Raw genomic sequence first — 24,831 nt, 5'->3', positions numbered from 1 at the left:
CTAAAACAAGGAAGTATCAAGCATTGACTGTTATTTTATATCCTTCCACTGGTTGTACAATAACACCATCTACTTTAGGCACAGTCAGGGTTTACCTCCCACATTGAATACAATGTATAATCTAGATACACTGGTATTGTTGTGGTTTTGAAAAAAAACAAACCACCATTTATATTTTATCCCATCAGATTGTATACAGCACAGTGCTGTATACAATGAGACATTGGAGGTAATTCAAACCTGATCGCTGCTCTGCGAATTTGCAGAGGTTTGCGATCAGATAGTCGCCGCTTATGCTTAAAGTCTGCTTATGCCTTGCGAAAATTTCTGCGAACGCCGGTCAGCTGCAAATTCGTTCGCAACTCCCTCACCTTTGAATGTTTTTGTTCCATTCTGCCCAATCTGTGAGTAGCCCAGGACCTACTCCTACAGTGCGATAGAATAAGGCTGATCGGGGCTGGAGTTGACGTCACACACCCTCCCTGAAAACGCTTGGGCACGACTGCGTTTTTCCTGACACTCCCAGAAAACGGGCACTTACCACCCCCAAACGCCGGCTTCCTGTCAATCAACTTGCATACGCCTAGCGATAAAAAAAACCGCTGGATTTTTTTGCAGTTTGGCCTCACGCGTGCGCAGTACGATCCGTACGCATGCGCAGTTGATCGATAAACGGCCGCCTTGCAATTTCATGCAACAGAGATTAGGTCTGAATCGGACCCATTAATAGGCCACTAAATCTGGAATCCATTTTGGTCCAGTGTAAAAAGGCATTGTGTCATTTTTACAAATGGATGTGAATTTTGCAGGTTTTGAAAGGAGTTAACTAATTCAAATTATCTCTGCATTACTGCAAATGGTGGGCCCCTGTACTAAGCTGCATTAGACTAAACAAGAAGTTCCCTGGATTCTCTTTCCTTATGTTTGTCATTGATAGATCTATGAGAACAAATGCTTACAACATACTTAAAAACCTCAGATCTGCTTATTTGACCTATTTTCTGAGAGCAGTTTCGGCCAGTCCCATAGTGACTTGGCGATCAGAGTGTATGGCCGAATTACGTATGACAGCTCACACACCTATTGAGAGTATCATGAATATAACAAGTGGCGGCTACTACCTATTTTGGATAGGGGGCTGCCGCTACCCATGCCGAAGAGGAGAGAGTTGGCCCTAGTGGCTGCGCAATGGATCTGGCAGGCGCCTGGACCTGCGCATGCGTACAAGCATCTGCTTGAATGCGCATGCGCTAACTCCCGGCTTCTGTGGACTGCTTCGACTGCAACCCATAGAAGCCGGATTAGGTTAACGATGAGGCAGGGAGTGGCTTCCTACAGGAAGCCTGTTCTCTGCTTATCACAGCCCGTCTGGCAGTCCCAGAGGGACGAAACTGCTCCGAAGAGTACTGCCTGACGTTTGGGTGACTGGCACGAAGGACTTCCAGGCAGTCACTGCCAGGCACAGTGTAGCCACTGAGCCAGTGTAGTCACACAACGCAGTCAGTTATGCTTACCAATCATCCGTCGTGTCAGTTATGTGGTGGCGGACAGGATTGCACTTTTGTTTGTCAACGATTGGCACATATTGACCATAAATTTCATTTGGTCTTGGCCCAACAGCCCGTGGCACCCCTGCAAGTGCCCCAAGGCACCCACTTTGGGAACCACTGAGCTACATATTAAATGCAGCCCCATATAGCTCCATAAAAGTATTACCATTCCCCACCTAGTCTCTTTACTAACCATGCTATGATTGTTTTAGTTTTTTACCCCATACCAGTGTAAAATGTAAAACCACTTTGCACAGTGTGGGTCATTCCGAGTTGATCGCTCGTTGCCGATTTTCGCAACGGAGCGATTAAGGCTAAAATGCGCATGCGCATGGTACGCAGTGCGCATGCGCTAACTATTTTAACACAAAACTTAATAGATTTACTCACGTCCGAACAAAGATTTTTCATCGTTGAAGTGTTCGGAGTGTGACTGACAGGAAGTGGGTGTTTCTGGGCGGAAACTGGCCGTTTTCTGGGAGTGTGCGGAAAAACGCAGGCGTGTCAGGGAAAAACGCGGGAGTGTCTGGAGAAACGGGGGAGTGGCTGGCCGAATGCAGAGCGTGTTTGTGACGTCAAACCAGGAACGAAACGGCCTGAGCTGATCGCAATCTGTGAGTAGGTCTGGAGCTACTCAGAAACTGCTAAGAATTTTCTATTCGCAATTCTGCTAATCTTTCGTTCGCTATTCTGCTAAGCTAAGATACACTCCCAGAGGGCGGCGGCCTAGCGTGTGCAATGCTGCTAAAATCTGCTAGTGAGCGAACAACTCGGAATGACCCCCCGTATTCCATATGGCTTCTAGGCGTAAGTTACAAGGGAGTAGAATCAGGAATCATATTCTAGAGGGTGGTGCGCTTGTAGTACGGGCTTCCACCGATAGATGAATGTTTGCGGAACCCTTCTGAGCCACTGTCCCTGGTGATGTTGCTGGGGAAGGTAGCGTTTGATTGCAGTTATTTTTTTTTTCCAGTGACTTATTCACTCTTTCTCCTATTTTTTGTGATGGCTACAAAGCTACAAAGTTTTTATTTGGACGTTTTGAAAAGGTTGCATCACGATTTGAGGAAAAATGCCCCGATTTGTGGTAAACATGTGACTGGTTCTTCCATCATGACAAATGCACCTGCCCACACAGCGCTAAGTGTTAAACATTTTTTAACAAAAAACACAACATGACATCTTTGCCTGACCCACCGTATTTACCCGATCTCACCCCTTGTGACTTTTTTGTATTTCCTTGGCTGAAAAGAGACCTTAAAGGAAAATGTTTTGCTGATATTGAAGAGGTGAAACCAAAAAACAACAACAAAAAAACGGCAAAAGTACCAAAAGATACCCCCTCGTATGAGCCATATAGAGCAGCTCAGTTTCTGGTTTGTTGAGATAACTCTTATTTGGTGGGAGGGGGGTGGGGGTCTTTAGTTGGACAGATAATGTAGGTGGCATTTTTAGTAAATAGTATAATTAATCTAGTGTAATGTAAATTGCACTTACATTTAGATTAAACTCTTTTTTCATCGTAGATGTAATGTACTGTATAGAGTTCAATTTAGTTTATGCCCTGCAGTTGAAGTATATCAGGAGCCGCTCTATAGCATTCACATACACCAGTGGTTCCCAAACTGTGTGCCATGGCACCCTTGGGGGCTTGAATTGTGGTCCAAGACCAATTCATATTATTGTGCTTGTGGCTGTCAATCATAAAATATGTGGACAAACAGAAGCGAATCCTGTCCCTCAACACGCAACTGAGCCAAAGGATGACATAAACACAATTTACTTAATTTTATATTTTTTCTAAATTCCTCCTTTAGAAACTTTACACCTAGTGGTGCCATGAAAACAATACTGTTACTCTAGGGCGCCGTGATTCAAAAAAATTTGGGAACCACTATCATACACCATACACACTAACATACACCATAACGCTCTTCTTGCTGTTGGAATCTAAGTCTGTATTTGGTTGGAGGTTCTTATTGCTTGAGCAGGAAATTCATATATCACGGTTTCTATTTTCTGGGATGCTCTAAAATAGTGTTTTTCTCATCTTTGTGTTTCTAGGCCCTCATTCCGAGTTGATCGGTCGCAAGGCGAATTTAGCAGAGTTACACACGCTAAGCCGCCGCCTACTGGGAGTGAATCTTAGCTTCTTAAAATTGCGACCGATGTATTCGCAATATTGCGATTACTAACTACTTAGCAGTTTCAGAGTAGCTTCAGACTTACTCTGCCTGTGCGATCAGTTCAGTGCTTGTCGTTCCTGGTTGACGTCACAAACACACCCAGCGTTCGCCCAGGCACTCCCACCGTTTCTCCGGCCACTCCTGCGTTTTTTCCGGAAACGGTAGCGTTTTCAGCCACACGCCCCTGAAACGCCGTGTTTCCGCCCAGTAACACCCATTTCCTGTCAATCACATTACGATCGCCGGAGCGATGAAAAAGCCGTGAGTAAAATTACTTTCTACATAGCAAAGTTACTTGGCGCAGTCGCAGTGCGAACATTGCGCATGCGTACTAAGCGGATTTTCATTGCGATGCGATGAAAAATACCGAGCGAACAACTCGGAATGAGGGCCCTATTTTGCATTTCTAATAAGAATTGTACCATTGGGAAGAAGTGTTCCGTTTTCATTTGTCCATATTCTTTCTAATTTGAGTAGCGTTGGCCAATGAAATGTCTGCCTGCGCAGTCCGAAATAACTGTGGCTTGAAAGTCAGAAGTGAAGCCATCACAAGAGAAAATTAGGGCACAGCTGTGGAGTTCTGGAGGCTAAAACAGACTCAATATGTCATTGAAAATTACATTACAGTCAGGCACAGATTTGCCTTGCTACGTAGCTGCTCTTTGTCTATTTTTTTTTCTATCTCTTGAATAAATTTGCTGAAAATATAAAATTATAATACCTAGGCTTTACATCCCCTGACCTATTACAACTGAACTGTTCTTGACAGGGTCTTCTACACTTTATTATTTTAGGTGGTGCTTGCATTATAAGGGTTAAGCTTATGTGTTTTCAAGCACTTTCAGTATTTAAAAATGTTTTCTACGTTTCCATATTTGAATTTAATTTTTACATAATTAAACATACGTTGTCAATATACAGTAACTTACCACGCACTTTAGGAGCACCGCACACCCTCATATAACCCTAGGAATGATGTAAGGCGAGCAGGTGCCACAATAGTGCAAGAGTGAGTTTAAGGGATAGGTAGGCTGTTTGGGGGCGTTATTGATTCCAAAAAGTGATTGTTGGGCTACAGGTTTTGTTCTATGACAGTGGACGTGATGGTTGCTAATTTGTTGTAAATATTGAAAATGCTGTCCAATATTTTCAGTCCCTCTGAATCATAATCACACCCATGTAATGCCCAGTATACAACACACTCACACCCTTCCACATTGTTACACCACCAAGCTTTTTGAAGAAAAGGTGATGGGAACCGCACAAGTCCAAATTCAAAATAGATTTTAGCCTCTGAAAAACTGAATTATTGTTGAATTGCTTCTAATTATAGCAACCTTATGTATATGGATAATCTATCCTCGTACATATAATTGTTGCTTTCAGTGGTGCTCCCTAGAGTCAGAAAATAATCTTGCTAGAGAAACCAAAACAAAGAAGTGTTTGAGAAGTAGACTCTTTTTTGGGAGCACTCTAATTCAGAGGATGACATTATAACATATATGGTACTGATAAAAACATTTTTAATAGATATTAAAAAATGAATTTTTAGGAGTATCTATGTGTGGGCAAAAGGTTTCGCGAAAATATAAAGATCAATAATCAATAATGAGTGATATCAATATCACAGTCTCAAAGATGCCGGAAATCAATAACTGTAGTACTTTGATTATATCATCATTGCACATTATCTCTCATGTACTATGTGACCATCATTTATTCTGCAGATACCCATTCTGGGTTATTGTGAATGCAGAGAATTAAATCATTGGTCATGTGGGACCGATTGCCAAATGGTATAAATGTGAGTGACGTTATATTTAGGAGTCAATTTATTGCAGTACCAGGGTGTTCAGAGGTGGTCTCCCATCCTATTACTAACCCGGCCTTCCACTGCTTAGCTTCCAAGATCAGAAGAGATTGGGCATCTCCAGTGAGGTATGACCGCAATTATTGAACTCGCCTTTTTTAGTCACTTCAAAGGTATATAATGTAGTCTTTATATACCTGCAATGTTGCAATTGATAGACATGTATGGTACAATTGCTAGAAACATGAGACTATATGCAATTACCTGACCTAGTCACCATGTGACACGTCAGCCACAAAACAAAGTGCACAGGTAAATACAGGCCTATTATGTGGGAAGTTTTTTAAAACCACAGAATATTCATAAATGAACTGGCCTGATATTTATAAATCTGTCCTAGGAGCACCAGTACGGCCGTATCAAATTTATACTATATGTAAATATTATTACTCTGCACAGACTGCAGGTAAACCATGAAATACACAATAGTATATAGAGAGAATGGCACCTCTATACTTCTTTAAAGCAGTGTTGTGTCAATGCACTTGCACCTTCCATCCGTTACTACTCATAACAATGTTATGGAAAAATGAGCCTTTGCTTGCTATTTATCAGCAAATCACGGCTAGAAAAATATATAAACTTGAACACTTGTTCTTAGAAGCACACCTGTTGAAATAGGAACCTTCAGTACAATAACTAAAACCAATCAGTTTCAAACTGAGATGTATAACCAATGGTGGTATATCCACAGTTAAGTCCAGCAGTTGTCACAGTATTTCTACAATTGCTTACTTTTTTGAGTCACATACATTAGCCCGGCATTATATACCTCTAAATGGTGAAAGAAAAACCAAATAAATCCTTCTGATGTTGCTGGCTGGGATATGTACACAATAATTGTTGCTGGTCGTGGTTGAAAAGAAACAGATGTAACTATTAAGTGACTAATGTATCACAATTGTATCTAATATTCATGTACTGAGTTGCCAGAAATACAGGCAGTATTCTGATAATTCCTGGAGACAAAGTCCCACTGTTGCTGCTGATTTCGAAGGAAAACAAACGTGGCTATTGTACAGAGAGATGTTTCAAAGGTTCCAACTGATTGTTACAGATTGTATAAGCAGCGTTCTAATGATTGCTGATGGCTCTAAAGATAGTTCACATGGGTGCGGGGTGTATACGATACCAGATACCAAGTGGTGGTGCTGCCGCTGGGAGTCCCGTTTCCAGCCGTGCACCGGCTCCGGGGAATCCCGTTTTCAGCCGTGCACTGGCTCCGGGGATTGCCGCGGCGTGCGGTTGAGGTGTCTACGTGGCCGTTGCCTGGTGACCGCCTAGAGACTCCGGCTGATGCGGTCACGTGTGCGCATCACATGATCGCAGTTTCCTGTCCTGACGTACGTTTCGCAAAGAAAGCTTGTTCACAGACACCCTGTCCACTCACTTTGGCAGCAGTAGCCAATCAGGGTTAGATAATAATGAGCTTGGTAAGGGATTTGACAGCAGAGAACCATCACATCAGCTATACAGTGCTACTCCTGGACCCTCCACTTTTGTTCAGCTGCAGAACAGGTTACATGCTGAAGGGGTGCAGGCTGCCTTATGGCTTCCAACCTGTCAAAGACCCTTAATATCATACAGCTATTGTTATACCCCTATTGATGCTTAAGGTTACATTTGTGCAACTATGCAAGTTACTGTATATGTTCCATGTTTGTACATGTACATTTTGTGCTTTCTACCAATCCAACTTCTGTATTTATGTGACTTGATTTCCAATGTATGCATTACTTTATTTGTCAGCTCAACAAATGTATAATATGAAATAAAAGTAAACATTTGGAACATCTGTATCTATAGATTTGCAGGGATTCAGTATGATTTACAGACTGTCGGTATGCCGGCCGTCACTATACCGACGACGGCATCCCGTGCTTCAGTATGCTGGCAGTGGGGCGAGCTCAAAGAGTCCCCTTCTATTCCCACTGTATGGGTGTCGTGGACACCCATGAGTGGGAATAGCCCCTGTGAGCTGGGATTGCGGCTGTCAATATTGTCAGCAGTCTGTATCCTGACCGCTGGGATCCCGACTGCCAGCAAATTAACTGCATCCTATTTGCAGGATTACAATTTGTAAAAGTATATTCTATCTATCTATCTATCTATCTATCTATCTATCTATCTATCTATCTATCTATCTATCTATCTATCTATCTATCGAACTTGTTGTTCCATTATTGTGCATCTCCACAATATTTGCTAGCTCAAAGCATCATCACAAATCTGCCGGTTGCAGTTGTAACTCTCATCTTCTTGGTACATTGTAGTGCAGGCGTGACATCCACACTTCCTATTAGGAGACAGATTTTGTTATATTGCAGTTTAGAGTCTGTTGCACCAGTGTTATCAAGCTAGAAAATTATAGTATGTTACAAATATATATACCGTGTATACTCGAGTATAAGTCGACCCGAATATAAGCCGAGGCACCTAATTTTACCACAAAAACCTGGGAAAACTTATTGACTCGAGTATAAGCCTAGGGTGGGAAATGCAGCTCTAGCCGTACACAGCCCTCAGTGCCAGATATGCCCTCATACTGCCAGATATGCCCTCATACTGCCAGATATGCCCCCACAGTGCCAGATATGCCCCCACAGTGCCAGATATGCCCCCACAGTGCCTGATGTGTCAGATATGCCCTCATGCTGCCAGATATGCCCCACAGTGCCAGATGTGCCAGATATGCCCTCATGCTGCCAGATATGCCCTCATGCTGCCAGATATGCCCTCATACTGCCAGATATGCCCCACAGTGCCAGATATGCCCCCATAGTGCCAGATATGCCCCCATAGTGCCAGATATGCCCCCATAGTGCCAGATATGCCCCACAGTGCCTGATGTGCCAAATATGCCCTCATGCTGCCAGATATGCCCCACAGTTCCAGATATGCCCCACAGTGCCAGATGTGCCTGATATGCCCTCATGCTGCCAGATATGCCCCCTCATAGTGCCAGATGTGCCAGATATGCCCCCACAGTGCCAGATATGCCCCACAGTGCCTGATGTGCCAGATATGCCCTCATGCTGCCAAATATGCCCACAGTGCCAGATATGCCCTCATGCTGCCATATATGCCCCCTCATAGTGCCAGATATGCCCCCTCATAGTGCCAGATAAGTCCCCTCAGTGCCACATATATCGTCCCCCCCAAGTGCCAAATATGCTCTCCCAATGCCTGTTACTTACCCACCGTCGCTCCCGCGCTATCTTCTGAAGGAGGGACACGGAGCGCACAGCGTGCGCCTCTCCTGTGTCCCTCCTGCATCTCCGGCGGCCGCGGCGGGTCTATTAAAGGAAGTGCCGGTTCGTGAGCCAATCAGAGCTCACGAACGGGTACTTCCTTTAATAGACCCGCCAAGAGATGCAGGAGGGACACAGGAGAGGCGTGCGCTGTGCGCTCCGTGTCCCTCCTTCACACTGCTCTCCCTGTCACCCTGCTCACCCTGCACTGACTCGAGTATAAGCCGAGGGGGCTTTACCAGCACAAAAAAAAAGTGCTGAAAAAGTCGGCTTATACTCGAGTATATACGGTATATATATAAACAATGAAAAGTATTTAATTGTGGTTTCTGGTTCTATATGCTGTAAGGTTACATATAGGACTATATGCTGTATGTAACCTTACAGCATATAGGGGGTCATTCCGAGTTGATCGCTAGCTGCTTTCGTTTGCTGCGCAGCGATCAGGCAAAAAATTGTCACTTCTGCGTATGTGGTGCAATGCGCACGCGCGTCGTACTATTACTACGAACGATGTAGTTTCACACAGGTCTAGCAAAGCTTTTCAGTCGCACTGCTGGGCGCAGAGTGAGTGACAGGAAGAGGGCGTTTCTGGGTGTCAACTGAGCGTTTTCAGGGAGTGTTCGTAAAAACGCAGGCATGTCAGGAAAAATGCAGGCGAGGCTGGGCGAACGCAGGGCATGTTCGCAAGCGCTGAGTAGGTCTGAAGCTACTCTGAAACTGCACAAATTTCTTTCATTCGCACTTCTGCTAAGCTAAAATACACTCCCAGTGGGAGGCGGCATAGCTTTGCACGGCTGCTAAAAACTGCTAGCGAGCGAAAAACTCGGCATGACCACCATAGTCCTAAACCAGAAACCACAATTAAATCCTTTTAATTGTCCTATACCTCTGTTTGTCTGTCTATCTATCTATCTATCTATCTATCTATCTATCTATCTATCTATCTATCATGTGTGTAACAAAATATCAAAACATGACGCCTGTTTAAGGTACAGGGGGTACTGACGGGAGAGATGTGTGCTGAGCGATCTTAACACAGACCGATCCGCACACATCTCTCCCCCCGCTGAGCCCAGCGCGATGTGCTGAGCGAGGGGAGGCGACGACAGGGGGCCGCTCACTTCACACAGCGCTGAATTGAGGGACCCGCTGGATTGAGCCTGCATGCAGGCTCAGTCTAGCACCGGTGCCGCGCATCCCTATCGCTGGGGGGCATACACACGGCAGATCCGTGCTTTAAATCGAATGGGCCCTACACACAGCGCGATCCGCAGCTGAGCTACCTGACGGCGGATACGGCCGACGGGCGACCCGGCGGCGGGTGGGGCAGTGATGGGGAGAGTGAAGTTTCTTCACTCCTCCCGGCTCCATAGCAGTGCAGGCAAATATGGATGAGATCGTCCATATTGGCCTGCATGCACAAGCGACGGGGCACCAGCGATGAACGAGCGCGGGGCCGCGCATCGTTTATCGCTGGTGCCTCCACACTGAAAGATATGAACGGTATCTCGTTAAATATCTTTCAGTACTATCGCGCAGTGTGTAGTGCCCTTAAGCAATCTAGTCAGATTGCTTAGATTTTAAACACCGATCTCTCCGTGTGCACCCCCCTTACCTCTCTCGGAATCATTCACTATCTTTCTAATACAACGTGCCAGTGGCAATTCTATGCCAATGAGTGTCTGAGATTCTGCAGCATTCTACAAGTTTTAAAAGAAAACCAGCAAAGAGAATAGATAGCGGAGAAGAGAGTAAGAGAAGAGATAGCGGAGAAGAGAGAAGAGAAGTTCCTTCCTCTTTTTGACTAATCTAGACAGATTTGTATTTGGTGTTGAACCACTGTATGATTAGGGGTGGTTATAAGAAAGAAAATGTTCAGGTTTTTGTGATGTCCATTTATTCTGACTTCTTCTTTGCCAAAAATTATTTTATATTTTGATTTGGTAACATTGGAATAAGTATTTTTTACAATTCCTTTTTATAGGGAATCCTGATTGGTTGATTATTATTATTATTATTATTATTATTATTATTATTATTAATAATAATAATAATAAAATTATATATTGGCCATTTATTGGTTTCAAATCTGTAAACATGAATGGATTTGGCTGTGTCTGTCCTGCCCAGTACTGTTACTAATAGACAAATGCACTAGTAGCACTCCCTAGAACAGATTCCAGAAACACCCTGAAGGTCCCCATAAGCACGGTGATCTAGGGTGACACAATCCGGAAAATTCTGCTTCTAATTTGGTGCATTGCAAACTTAATTTATCAATTTACCAACCTGACTGCTTGGATCTCATCTTAATAAAGAGATGAGGATTCTTTCTGGGACACACTGTAATGCTGGAGATTTTGTCTATAGTTTCCTATATGGCCTGCTAGATCACCGTGCTTATGGGGGGACCTTCAGTGGTATCTGAAATCTGTTCTATGTAGTGTTACCAATACATTTGTCTATTAGTAATATTACTGGGCAGGACAGACAGAGCTAAGTCCCTTTTTGTTTAGAGATTTGAGATCAATAAATGGGCATTTTGTATTTAATTATTTATTATTATTATTATTATTATTATGATTAGTTAACCAATCAGGATTCCTTATGGAAAATCTTTCTACATTTACTTATGTAGTATTATGCAATTTAACACTGCTAAAGATTATTTGAAAACGGCTTGTGCCATTTTTCTCCCGTAAAGTCTGATATAGTTGGATAGCTTTTATTGCCAACAATCAATCCATTGCATATTAATCTGGCTAGCCTATGGCTAAAACGGCATTTATGCTTTATGTATTTCTAGCTGCTTCACATTCTAAAGCGAAGAATTTAAATTTCTCTGAAACCAACTATCTTATCAGCATTTGTAAATGTATTTTAGTGTCTGCTGTTGTCTGTTATCAGTGTTTTGCTGGGGCTACAGGGACAAAGACAAAATAAAATGTTGCCAAAGTTGATGTCACCGTTTTCGTGCACAGATCAGGAACGTTTTGCACGGCACTCGAAGATAAAGGTTCTGCGAATACACTTGTGCATTGTAGTGCTGCTTTTTAATACATTTTGCCGTCTTCATCTCGTGAGCCAACTGCTCTTCTCCTGGTATTGTGTGCGAGAGCACCCAGTCTGCAAATCTAGGTCATCCTGCTTTCGGTAGACTGAAACACAAAGCACAGCCCTGATTTCTAGTGGAGGTCAGAGTTTGAGATCCGTCGGAATGTATCTTTGTGCTGGAGACAGGTACAGAGTCAACAAGTTCCTTTAGGCCTGGAATGTCATCAGCATTTGATATACCTGAAACCTGGAATTTTTGCTTTTATATGAACTGACTTCCATCCTTCCTTCTCCTCATGTAATACTTGAGGTTGAATGCCTAGCTATTCGTCCTTATTATCATGGTAGGGAACGTGGTCCTTGCTAAATTGTGTACACCTATTTCATTTAATCTAAATATAAAATTTGCTGCGCTGTGTGACTGCATAATAGTTAAGTAAAAATACGTTTTGAAGATGCAGCCTGTAACTTTTAATTAATCAAACCAATAAGGTATACTTTACTTTTGATATAAAACAGTGATAAGGCAATTAATTATTACGTGGTAGGCTGTGTTCTTATAAATCCTGCTTCTACTGTGTTTAAGAAAAGGGTCACCTCTAATGTGTTCCTTAAATTGTAGTTGCCAACTAAATATTCTATAGAAATTGCAGGCTGCAGCAATGCTAAAAGTCGCAGAAGAAAATGGTTTCATCCATAAAGAGTTCCAGATCTGTCTTTTCCAAAACAACCTGCACCGCATAGATCAGTAGCAGAAGCCATGCAAAACATATATGTATATATATATATATATATATATACAATAATACTTATGGATTTAGAGTACTAACAGTACCCTAAAGCAAGACTGAAATATTATTGCACACACAAACATATATATTAGTGGGTGCTGGGCGAGCACTGATTGCATGATGCAGTCAGACCTCATTCGTGAATGAGAAATCCTCACTTTCCCCCCCAATTCAGTGCAGCTTAGTGAGGATTACGGAAGAAGAAATGGACTCTGCTTAGATAGGGGATTAATATGCTAAACTGTCAGCCTGTCTACTCTCCTCTTGTTCCCAACGCCACAAAAGTATTTATCTTAAGCAGATGATAAATCTGGATGGTGTTGTATCAGTCATAAAGTCTTGAGCAGAAGCCGTTCGACCTAGATATTCTAAAATGAGCTTCCACTCTGGATAATAATGAGACGGATTTGACGATACAATTGGTTGTTACTAAGCTATGTACATTTAATGTAACATTGGTTGACAAACATCCCTATTTTTTTTGTGTGGGGGAGGGAGGACGCCTTACTTATATGATTGAGTCATTTGACTTTGTTCATGTGAAATATTTTTTTTCCATTTTTATTCTTAATAAAAATCCATCGCTAGGGGTTAACCAGCCCTGTAGAACTAAACTAGCATAAAGCAATCCGGTCCCACGTGAGACATCGGCTGTTTTAATAGATTTACTTCTAAATGTTTAATGACACGCTGTCTGCAGACTTTTTCTGTACAGAACAGGGTTTACTGCCTGCAGTTCCTCACAGTTTCGCAAACAAAATGTCACATGTAGGAAAGGGTATGCAGTAATCACTTCCAGCCACCCAGGCTTATTTATCAAGCGATAACTCCATCTAGAACAGGGCTGTTTTTCCTTGCAAGAGGGTCCTGAAACTCCTGCTATGCAATGGAATAGTGGTATCTTATGAAACAGGAATTGCAGAGACACTCTGCAGACAACCAACCTTAGCTTTCAAAATTATATCTTATTCATTTTTTTTTCATTTACTGGACCTTGAAACTTGCTCTTTTTCACAGTGATCCTATGGTTATGCCCTCTCTAAGATTTCACCCTGTGAAACATATATATCAAACAAGATGCATTGCAAGATGAGAACAAGGTTAAGATGAAATAATGTTAAGTGCGGATAGTGTATATTCTCCCCGTGCTTTAGTGGGTTTCCTCCGGGTTTTCCCAGTGTCCTCCCACAATACAAAAATATACTGGTGGGTTAACTGGCTGCTGACAAAAATTAGCCCTAGTGTGCAAGGGTGTGCTGTTGTGCATGTACATGTGTTTAGGACAGACTAGGTGAGCCAAGTGGTCCTGATCTGTCATCCACTTTTACCCTCATGTATCATGTGAGGCTTCAGTCCTCCCTGAGTTCACCTTCATACACCTGCATTACGGTTTGACAGATGTACCGTCCCTGTAAAACTCCCCACCTGTCATTATCCCCATTAATTTAAAAAAAAAATAATTATTGTTATTAATCTAACCTCCAAAACTTTCAGGATAGCAGGGGTTCCCTTTGTTGCCAGTGGTGCCCAAATCCAATAATAATAAAAAAAGAAATCTGTCAGGTCTGTTAATGGGCCAGCTCCACCTAACTGGCTATTCACTGATGCCCGAAGAACACTACTTGTGGTAGTTATATATCTCAATAATAAGGGACTTATTGGAATGGGTGTAGTAGGGTATGCCGGCAGCCGGGCTCCCGGCGACCAGCATACCTGCGCCGGAAGCCCGACCGCCGGCATACCGACAGCGTGGCGAGTGCAAATGTGCCCCTTGCGGGCTCGCTTTCCATGGGGGTCATGGACCCCCAAGAGGGAGAAAAGTATCGGGATTCCGGCGCCGGTATACTCTGCACCGGGATCCCGACAGCCGGCAACCTGAAGACCTCCCTATTGGAACTTCTCTGTTGTGCTAGTCAAGTATGAGGGAGCTTTTTGCTATAAAAAATGTTGTGTAGTGTCGAATTATGGGGAACGGTTATAATAAATGCCAGTCTCCAATATCTAAGTTGCTGTTCAGTTTAGACAAGTGTCAAACACATTCAGAAATTATTATTTTATATCTAGAATTATGAATTATATCATGTCACTAGATCAAAGGACTTAGTAGGAGAAATGCGTGTTACATAGTCTTCCTTCCTTTTGCCTCTGTGGGTGTTTATCTTTGATGTAATGTTTGTATTTGCCATACTCTACCAGGTAGATATCCCATATCGTCATCAGACGTCTTCAGGTGTCCTGCGACTCTGCAGTAACAACATAAAATACAATGATTTGTACCAATGTTATTATACCTAGGCATAATGATTTAACATATTTGACCTATTTACATTTTAAATTAGCAACTGCTTATCAGAAGAGTCACTAAACAAATTGATTTTGCCCCTAATAGACTGTAATATGATTATATGCAGTTTCCGAATGATACTCTGTTTTTATAATGAGCCTAATAAAAGGTAAAATGGTGCACGCATACCATAAGAAATTGTGTATGGAAATTAGTGTGCTAGTTGTTTTCTACCAAGTACAAATAATGTTCTCGACTATAGTTGGAGATAAAAGTCATTGGGCAAATTCACCCCACGCACTTCATGTTCTGACAAAACCTACGCTGGCAAGAAAGGTTAGAGAAAGGCAAAAAAGCAGCAAAAGAGGTTATGTCAGGGAGTAATTGGAGCAGCAGAAATGGTTTGTGCAGCCTTGTTGAGGGCTGTTATTTCTGTAGGCAATGAGTGGGGAAGGTGTTGATACAAACTGACAGATCTGGAGCAACAATAAACCCGCAGCGAGCAGGAAACAAGAGCCTTCCGTCCAATGGCTGTGTTAGAAGCTCAAGGACTGATGTAACGTGGTGCGATCCGTGGGGAGATGCGCAGTGGATCTGAAGCTACAGTAAGATTTCGGCGATTACTGGTGGGAGGGGGGTCTCAATGCACTTTGGTGTAAGGATTTGTGAATTTTACAGGGAGCAGCAAAAATATGTAGATTGCCCTTTAAAGCAGCAAGTCTTAACCATTTATGTCACCATGTTAAAACTGGCTTTATGCTTTTGGGTTAGCTGGAAGAGAGACTAATTAGAATTTCAGAGAGGGTATTCTAAGGCTGAATTGCAAAATATGGATAGTCCACACAATGTGAAATTTAATAACTTGGTGCGGGGCAACTCATATTATACAATGTCCTATTATAATAAGATGTTCTATTATATTTGTTATACAGCACTTTGGTTAAAATGAGCAGACAGAGAGGAGTGTCCTAAATTCTACATTTCAGTATAAAAGCACAGCTACCCAGGTTGTGTGCGCAGGGCCTCCGAGACATTGGATCAGTACTGGTGGAATGTGGAAGGGGTGGCATGGCTACTGTCAGGGGCACAACTATGCCCCATTGCTATGCATTATTTTAGTGGGCACATTGGTATGTGGGAGTGTGACGTTGTGGCATCACAGGATAGTTTGGTTACACACTCCTGGGCCTAGGTAATAAGAGCCCACAGCCCTAGCCCTCCCTGTCTCTGTATCCTGTTTGTGCACTACATGTGATAGCAGCATGTTTTTTTCCTTGCGTGCTAGCAAAGTAATAAATGCTTTTGTACTGCTAGCATTGCTACATGGATTGCCCTGGAGCAAATTTGTACACGCCTTCTCTTGTAGCCACTTCACTGCATAGGCTCAATGCTCATTTTAGCCAGTTACAGGGTCTGCTGCTTCTCTGGATCTACTGTGAGTAGAATCAGCTTCACAGTGAGGTACAGTAAGGTGGGTGTAGTATGGCTGACCGACGCCGGGATCCCGGCGGGGAGGGGCGAGTGCAGCAAGCCCCTTGCGGGCTCGGTGGCGACCTGCAGTCGCCACGGGTTCTATTCCCACTCTATGGGTGTAGTGGACACCCACGAGTGTAAATAGTCCCTGTTGGTCCGCATGCCGACTATCGGGATACTGAGCCGGCGGGATGGCGGAGGAGGTCATGTGACTGTCGGTCAGCAGACCGGCGGTCACATGAATACCACCCAGTAAGGTGGGTACTTTGGTTAAGGCTTATTTTGGATTGCTGAGCTCCTGGAGATCCGTGGAGATCGAGGGCCAGGTGGGCATGGTGTGGTGGGGGCATGGCACCACAAATTGCATTAAGTATCCACTTTACTGAATCTCACTGTGAAGCTGCATCATCTGCAGATTAAACTCACAATAGATCCCATGGTCACTTCTTTTAAAGCAACTTACATCCCCCCTCACTTCACCTGAGGAGTGGTAGGATGCCAGTGTACACTTAAAGTACACTTTACCGGGAACCAGGAGAATCTCCCCCAAGTTTGTGAGTCTCTTGAAAATTTCAGGTGATTGTGCACATACAAGTTAAACGGTTGAATGGTTGTCCCATGTTAGACCACCCCTTCTTGTTCACACCATGCAACATTGCTATGAAAGCTAATAGACATATATTTGGTGAGTTGTTTTGATGAGGTGATTTTCCTCTCTGGGCATTTTCTGCCTTCAGTAACGCTTACACATTCCGTTATGGAATACTTTCAAAAGGTTTAATGCAGCAGCTTACATAGAGAATCGTCTTGTTTTGGCTGAACAAATCTAAACAAAAGTGGCACTATATCAGGATGGTGCTTGTTTTTCTGTCCTTTTAAATGTAGGTTAGTGACCTATAATTAATAATTTCAATTATAGCATTAAAGCAATAACATTTCTGTAAAATGTTTTGTTTAGTACATAGAAAATGGTTCAATTTTCCGCAAATCTACGTTTAAATATTAATCTACCATTTTTAAAATTTTGATAACGGGCTCATACTAATTTGAAACCTATGTGAAGAAATAGAATGACCCTTAAGGTATCACCGGTAAACTAGGCACTGCCATCCACTAACATATCTCGGAGGCTATTAGCACACAATTCCCTTCACACACTTGCAGCTCGCTAATTCTGTATCCAATGCTGATAGACAATATAGTAACCAGCATTTCTCTTACGTCCTAGAGGATGCTGGGGACTCTGTAAGGACCATGGGGATAGACGGGCTCCGCAGGAGACATGGGCACTTTAAGAAAGAACTTTAGGTATGGGTGTGCACTGGCTCCTCCCTCTATGCCCCTCCTCCAGACCTCAGTTTACTACTGTGCCCAGAGGAGACTGGGTGCATTTCAGGGAGCTCTCCTGAGTTTCCTGAAAGAAAGTATATTTGTTAGGTTTTTTTATTTTCAGGGAGCACTGCTGGCAACAGACTCCCTGCATCGAGGGACTGAGGGGAGAGAAACAGACCTGCTTTAATGTTAGGCTCTGTTTCTTAGGCTACTGGACACCATTAGCTCCAGAGGGATCGGTACGCAGGTCTCACCCTCGCCGTCCGTCCCAGAGCCGCGCCGCCGTCCTCCTCGCAGAGCCGGAAGATAGAAGCCGGGTGAGTATGAGAAGAAAGAAGACTTCAAAGGCGGCAGAAGACTTCAGGTCTTCACTGAGGTAACGCACAGCAATAAAGCTGTGCGCCATTGCTCCCACACAGCACATACAAACGGCAGTAACTGTAAGGGTGCAGGGCGCAGGGGGGGCGCCCTGGGCAGCAATAAAACCTCTTTTTCTGGCAAATGTTTATATATACAGCTGGGCACTGTATATATAAAGAGCCCCAGCCAGGTTTTTTCGATGTTTGAGCGGGACAGAAGCCCGCCGCCGAAGGGGCGGGGCTTCTTCCTCAGCACTCACCTGCGCCATTTTCTCCACAGCACAGCGCTGAGAGGAAGCTCCCCGGACTCTCCCCTGCTTATCCACGGTGAAAGAGGGTTTTAAAGAAGGGGGGGGGGGGCATATAATTGGCGCAATATACAGATTACAGCGCTATCTGGGTAAACATATTGTGTGTTTTTTCCTGGGTGCTGGGTGTGTGCTGGCATACTCTCTCTCTGTCTCTCCAAAGGGCCTTGTGGGGGAACTGTCTTCAGATAAGAGGATTCCCTGTGTGTGTGGTGTGTCGGTACGCGTGTGTCGACATGTCTGAGGTAGAAGGCTCTCCTAGGGAGGAGGTGGAGCAAATGAATGTGGTGTCTCCGTCGACAACGCCGACACCTGACTGGATGGATATGTGGAATGTTTTAAGTGCTAATGTGAATTTATTGCACAAAAGATTAGACAAAGCTGAGGCTAGGGAACAGCCAGGGAGTCAACCCATGTCTGTCCCTATGTCGCAGGGACCTTCGGGGTCTCAAAAGCGCCCACTATCCCAAGTAGTGGACACTGATACCGACACAGATTCTGACTCCAGTGTCGGCTACGATGATGCAAAGTTACAGCCAAAATTGGCTAAATGTATTCGATATATGATTATTGCAATAAAAGATGTTTTGCATATCACAGAGTTACCCCCTGTCCCCGACACGAGGGTACACATGTATAAGGGGAAGAAACCTGAGGTATCCTTTCCCCCTTCTCATGAGCTGAACGAGTTGTGTGAAAAAGCGTGGGAATCTCCAGACAAAAAACTGCAGATTCCCAAAAGGATTCTTATGGAGTATCCTTTCCCGCCAACGGACAGGATACGGTGGGAATCCTCCCCTAGGGTGGACAAAGCGTTGACACGCTTATCCAAAAAGGTAGCGCTGCCATCCCAAGATACGGCTACCCTAAGGGATCCTGCTGATCGCAAGCAGGAGGTTATTTTGAAGTCCATTTACACACATTCTGGTACTTTACTCAGACCGGCTATTGCGTCGGCTTGGGTTTGTAGCGCGGTAGCAGCGTGGACAGATACCTCATCAGCGGAGATTGAGACCCTGGATAAGGATACCATCTTATTGACCCTAGGACATATAAAAGATGCTGTCTTATATATGAGAGCTGCTCAAAGAGACATTGCTTTGCTGGGTTCTAGAGTCAACGCTATGTCGATTTCTGCTAGACGAGTCCTATGGACTCGGCAATGGACAGGTGATGCCGACTCAAAAAGGCATATGGAGGTTTTACCTTACAAGGGTGAGGAATTGTTTGGAGAAGGTCTCTCGGACCTGGTCTCCACGGCTGCAGCTGGTAAATCCAATTTTTTGCCTTATATTCCCTCACAGCCTAAGAAAGCGCCACATTATCAAATGCAGTCCTTTCGGTCACAGAGAAACAAAGTACGAGGCGCGTCCTTTCTTTCCAGAGGTAAGGGCAGAGGAAAGAAGCTGCACAACACAGCTAGTTCCCAGGAACAGAAGTCCTCCCCGGCCTCGACAAAATCCACCGCATGACGCTGGGGCTCCGCTACGGGAGTCCGCCCCAGTGGGGGCACGTCTTCGACTTTTCAGCCACATCTGGGTTCACTCACAGGTGGATCCCTGGGCAATAGAAATTGTTTCTCAGGGTTACAAGCTGGAATTCGAAGAGGTGCCTCCTCGCCAGTTTTTCAAATCGGCCCTGCCGGCTTCTCCCCCAGAAAGGGAGTTAGTGTTAAATGCAATTCACAAATTGTATCTTCAACAGGTGGTGGTCAAGGTTCCCCTACCTTAACAAGGGAGGGGATATTACTCAACCCTGTTTGTAGTCCCGAAACCGGACGGTTCGGTCAGACCCATTTTAAATTTAAAATCCCTGAACCTATACTTGAAAAAGTTCAAGTTCAAGATGGAATCGCTCAGAGCGGTCATCGCCAGCCTGGAAGGGGGGGATTTTATGGTATCCCTGGACATAAAGGATAAAGGATTCCCATATATCCACCTCATCAGGCGTACCTGAGATTTGCGGTACAGGCTTGTCATTGCCAATTTCAGACGTTGCCGTTTGGGCTTTCCACGGCCCCGAGGATTTTCACCAAAGTAATGGCGGAAATGATGGTGCTCTTGCGCAAGCAGGGTGTCACAATTATCCCGTACTTGGACGATCTCCTCATAAAAGCGAGATCAAGAGAGCAGTTGCTGAACAGCGTGTCACTTTCACTGAAAGTGTTACAGCAACACGGCTGGATTCTCAATATCTCGAAGTCGCAGCTGGTTCCTACGACTCGTCTGACCTTCTTGGGCATGATTCTGGATACAGACCATAAAAGGGTTTATTTTCCGATAGAAAAGGCTCAGGAACTCATGACCCTGGTCAGGAACCTATTGAAGCCAAAACAGGTGTCAGTGCATCACTGCACTCGAGTCCTGGGAAAGATGGTGGCATCGTACGAGGCCATTCCCTTCGGCAGGTTCCATGCGAGGACCTTCCAATGGGACCTACTGGACAAGTGGTCCGGGTCACATCTACAGATTCATCAGTTGATCGCCCTGTCCCCCATGGCCAGGGTATCTCTCCTGTGATGGCTACAGAGTGCTCACCTTCTAGAGGGCCGCAGGTTCGGCATTCAGGACTGGGTTCTGGTGACCACGGACGCAAGCCTCCGAGGTTGGGGAGCAGTCACACAGGGAAGAAACTTCCAAGGACTTTGGACAAGTCAAGAGACTTGTCTTCACATCAACGTCCTGTAGCTGAGGGCCATATACAACGCCCTTCGTCAAGCGGAGACCTTACTTCGTGACCTACCAGTTCTGATTCAGTCAGACAACATCACCGCGGTGGCTCATGTAAACCGCCAAGGCGACACACGGAGCAGAGTGGCGATGGCGGAAGCCACCAGGATTCTACGCTGGGCGGAAAATCATGTAAGCGCACTGTCAGCCGTGTTCATTCCGGGAGTGGACAACTGGGAAGCAGACTTCCTCAGCAGGCACGACCTGCATCCAGGAGAGTGGGGACTTCATCAGGAAGTCTTCGCACAGATTGCAAGTCAGTGGGGCCTGCCCCAGATAGACATGATGTCGTCCCGCCTCAACAAAAAGCTACAGAGGTATTGCGCCAGGTCAAAAGACCCTCAGGCGGTAGCTGTGGACGCCCTAGTGACACCGTGGGTGTTCCAGTCGGTCTATGTATTTCCTCCTCTTCCTCTTATCCCAAAGGTGTTGAGAATAATAAGAAAAAGAGGAGTACAGACAATTCTCATTGTTCCAGATTGGCCGCGAAGGGCCTGGTATCTGGATCTGCAGGAGATGCTCACAGAAGATCCGTGGCCTCTTCCTCTAAGGCAGAACTTGTTGCAACAGGGGCCCTGTCTGTTCCAAGACTTACCGCGGCTGCGTTTGACGGCATGGCGGTTGAACGTTGGATCCTAGCGGAAAAAGTCATTCCGGATGAGGTCATTCCTACTCTGATAAAGGCTAGGAAGGACGTGACAGCTAAACATTATCACCGTATATGGCGAAAGTATGTTTCTTGGTGTGAGGCCAGGAATGCTCCTACGGAAGAATTCCATCTGGGCCGTTTCCTTCACTTCCTACAAACTGGAGTGAATTTGGGCCTGAAATTAGGCTCCATTAAGGTTCAGATTTCGGCCTTATCCATTTTCTTTCAGAAAGAATTAGCTTCTCTCCCAGAAGTACAGACTTTTGTGAAGGGAGTGCTGCATATTCAGCCTCCTTTTGTACCTCCGGTGGCGCCTTGGGACCTTAATGTGGTGTTGAGTTTCCTTAAGTCGCACTGGTTTGAACCACTTCAAACGGTGGAGTTAAAATATCTCACTTGGAAGGTGGTCATGTTATTTGCCTTGGCTTCGGCTAGGCATGTGTTGGAATTGGCGGCTTTGTCTCATAAAAGCCCCTATCTGGTTTTCCATATGGATAGAGCGGAATTGCGGACCCGTCTTCAATTTTTGCCTAAGGTGGTGTCATCTTTTCATATGAACCAACCTATTGTGGTGCCTGTGGCTACGCGTGACATGGAGGATTCCGAGTCCCTTGATGTGGTCAGGGCTTTGAAAATTTACGTGGCCAGAACGGCTAGAGTCAGAAAAACAGAAGCACTGTTTGTCCTGTATGCAGCCAACAAGGTTGGCGCTCCTGCTTCAAAGCAAACTATTGCTCACTGGAACTGTAACACGATTCAGCAGGCTCATTCTGGATTGCCGTTACCAGAATCGGTCAAGGCCCATTCCACTAGGAAGGTGGGTTCTTCTTGGGCGGCTGCCCGAGGGGTCTCGGCACTACAGCTGTGCCGAGCTGCTACTTGGTCAGGTTCAAACACCTTTGCAAAATTCTGTAAGTTTGATACCCTGGCTGAGGAGGACCTCCTGTTTGCTCAATCGGTGCTGCAGAGTCATCCGCGCACTCCCGCTCGTTTGGGAGCTTTAGTATAATCCCCATGGTCCTTACGGAGTCCCCAGCATCCTCTAGGACGTAAGAGAAAATAAGATTTTAAACCTACCGGTAAATCTTTTTCTCGTAGTCCGTAGAGGATGCTGGGCGCCTGTCCCAAGTGCGAACTACTTCTGCAAGACTTGTATATAGTTTTGCTTACATAAGGGTTATGTTATAGTTTCATCGGTCTCCAACTGATGCTATGTTGTTTTTTCATACTGTTAACTGGTTAGTTTATCACAAGTTATACGGTGTGAATGGTGTGGGCTGGTATGAATCTTGCCCTTGGTTTAACAAAAATCCTTTCCTCGTACTGTCCGTCTCCTCTGGGCACAGTTTCTCTAACTGAGGTCTGGAGGAGGGGAATAGAGGGAGGAGCCAGTGCACACCCATACCTAAAGTTCTTTCTTAAAGTGCCCATGTCGGTGGCCACGGCAGCACAGGAGTAGGCAGCAGATCCGGGAGCTCCCTGGATAATTTATCCTGAAACATAAGCCTGTCCCCATCTGGTGTGCCTGATTAGCCTGCTTCCCTTCCCCACACTGCAGGGCACCAGTAGGCGCCTTCCCCGCTCTCCCCGAGGTCCGTACGGCCGCGGCGACACACTTCCGGATCTGCGGCCTGTGCCTCCTCCGGATCCCCGGCCTCAATTTTGGCGGATCCCGGCCGCGCTGCGCCCGGAGCTCGAACGACGGCCCGCTGCCGCCGCTGGACGCCGGCTGGTCCTCCTCCTCCTGGCAGGCTGAAATTCGGGGCCCTGAATCCCGGAGAGCACCCAGGTACTCCTGGAAAAGGGGAGAGGGCATTGTGTGATCGGCGGCCATTTTGCCCACAGCTGCACAGACGGCCCCATTGCTCTGGACTGTCATCCTAAGCCTGGAAGGGATATCTTCATTCAAGGGCTGCCTGGCCTGCTTGTCTGTGTCCGGTGAGTGAATTCTGCCTACTGGGACCATATTGCAACCTGACTGCATCTGCTCTCTCATTTTACATACTAACTATTGCATTGCTCCTGATCTCACCTATATTCTGGGACGCTGCCTGTACCTTCTTTTATATTTGCCTACTACTTTGACGACCAGCTGCGGTTATATTTCTGCATACTGAAACCCTAAAACTCCACTGCTGTTGACTCCTTTTATGCTTCTGACCTGTGAATTTGCCGGAGTGTTTGTCACTACCTATTGTCCGTCATGGTTCGGGACGGCCAGCGCACGGCTACGGCTAAGCTGGAGAGGTTTGCCAGACAACCTAACCCACGGGCCTCGCAGGCCACTTCGCAGGGGGCCTCTCCGTCTCACTCCTATTCCCCATCTGCAACAGCTGCTGACTCCCCTACCACACCCTCAGCTCCATCTCTTCAACAAGTGCTGGAGGCAATAGCAGGGACGGAACAGCGTCTTTCAGATAAGATGGAGAAAGTGCAGTGTGATCCTTCATTGCTTCGTCAGGATGTCCAGCGCATACGAGAGAGAGTGGGTGAGGCGGAAACCCGTATCTCGAATCTGGAGGATATGTGCGGTCCTATGAAACAATCCGTTTCCACGGTGATCCAGCAGGTTTCATCCCTTCAACCCAAGCTACTAGACATGGAGGGTCGGCTACGTAGAAATAATGTGCGTTTTGTCGGCCTGCCGGAGAGGGAGGAGGCCTCCCAGCCTGAAGACTTCCTTGAATTGTGGCTAAAGGAAATGTACGGCGCTGAATCCTTCACAGCACAGTTTACGGTGGAGCGTGCACACCGGATACCATCCCGTCCTCTACCTCCTCGCGCTCCTCCGCGCACCTTCATCGCCAAATTTCTGCATTATAAAGATCGTGACTCGGTCCTCCGTCTGGGACGCACAAAAGGCCCCCTTGTCAGGAATGGGGTTACCGTGTCAGCTTTCCCTGATTTTGCCGCGGACGTCCAGAAAGACCGAGCCCAGTTTATGCCTATTAAGAGGCGCCTCAGGGACCTGAACCTCTCCTACTCTATGCTG

At 45.4% G+C, this 24,831-nt stretch overlaps 1 protein-coding gene and 1 pseudogene across 5 annotated transcripts in view; one reads left to right on the top strand and one right to left on the bottom strand.

Moving 5' to 3' along the window:
* NR6A1 (nuclear receptor subfamily 6 group A member 1) overlaps nt 1–24,831 on the top strand; it is a 563,603-nt gene that overhangs the window by 298,445 nt on the left and 240,327 nt on the right. The gene's annotated exons all lie outside the window — the stretch shown is intronic.
* On the bottom strand, nt 5,569–5,688 carry LOC134951731 (5S ribosomal RNA; annotated as a pseudogene).

This window comes from Pseudophryne corroboree, chromosome 8, assembly GCF_028390025.1.
Source record: "Pseudophryne corroboree isolate aPseCor3 chromosome 8, aPseCor3.hap2, whole genome shotgun sequence".
Classification (NCBI taxonomy): Eukaryota; Metazoa; Chordata; class Amphibia; order Anura; family Myobatrachidae; genus Pseudophryne; species Pseudophryne corroboree.
The sequence above is the reverse complement of the archived record's forward strand: the minus strand, read 5'-3'. Positions and strand labels throughout refer to the sequence as shown.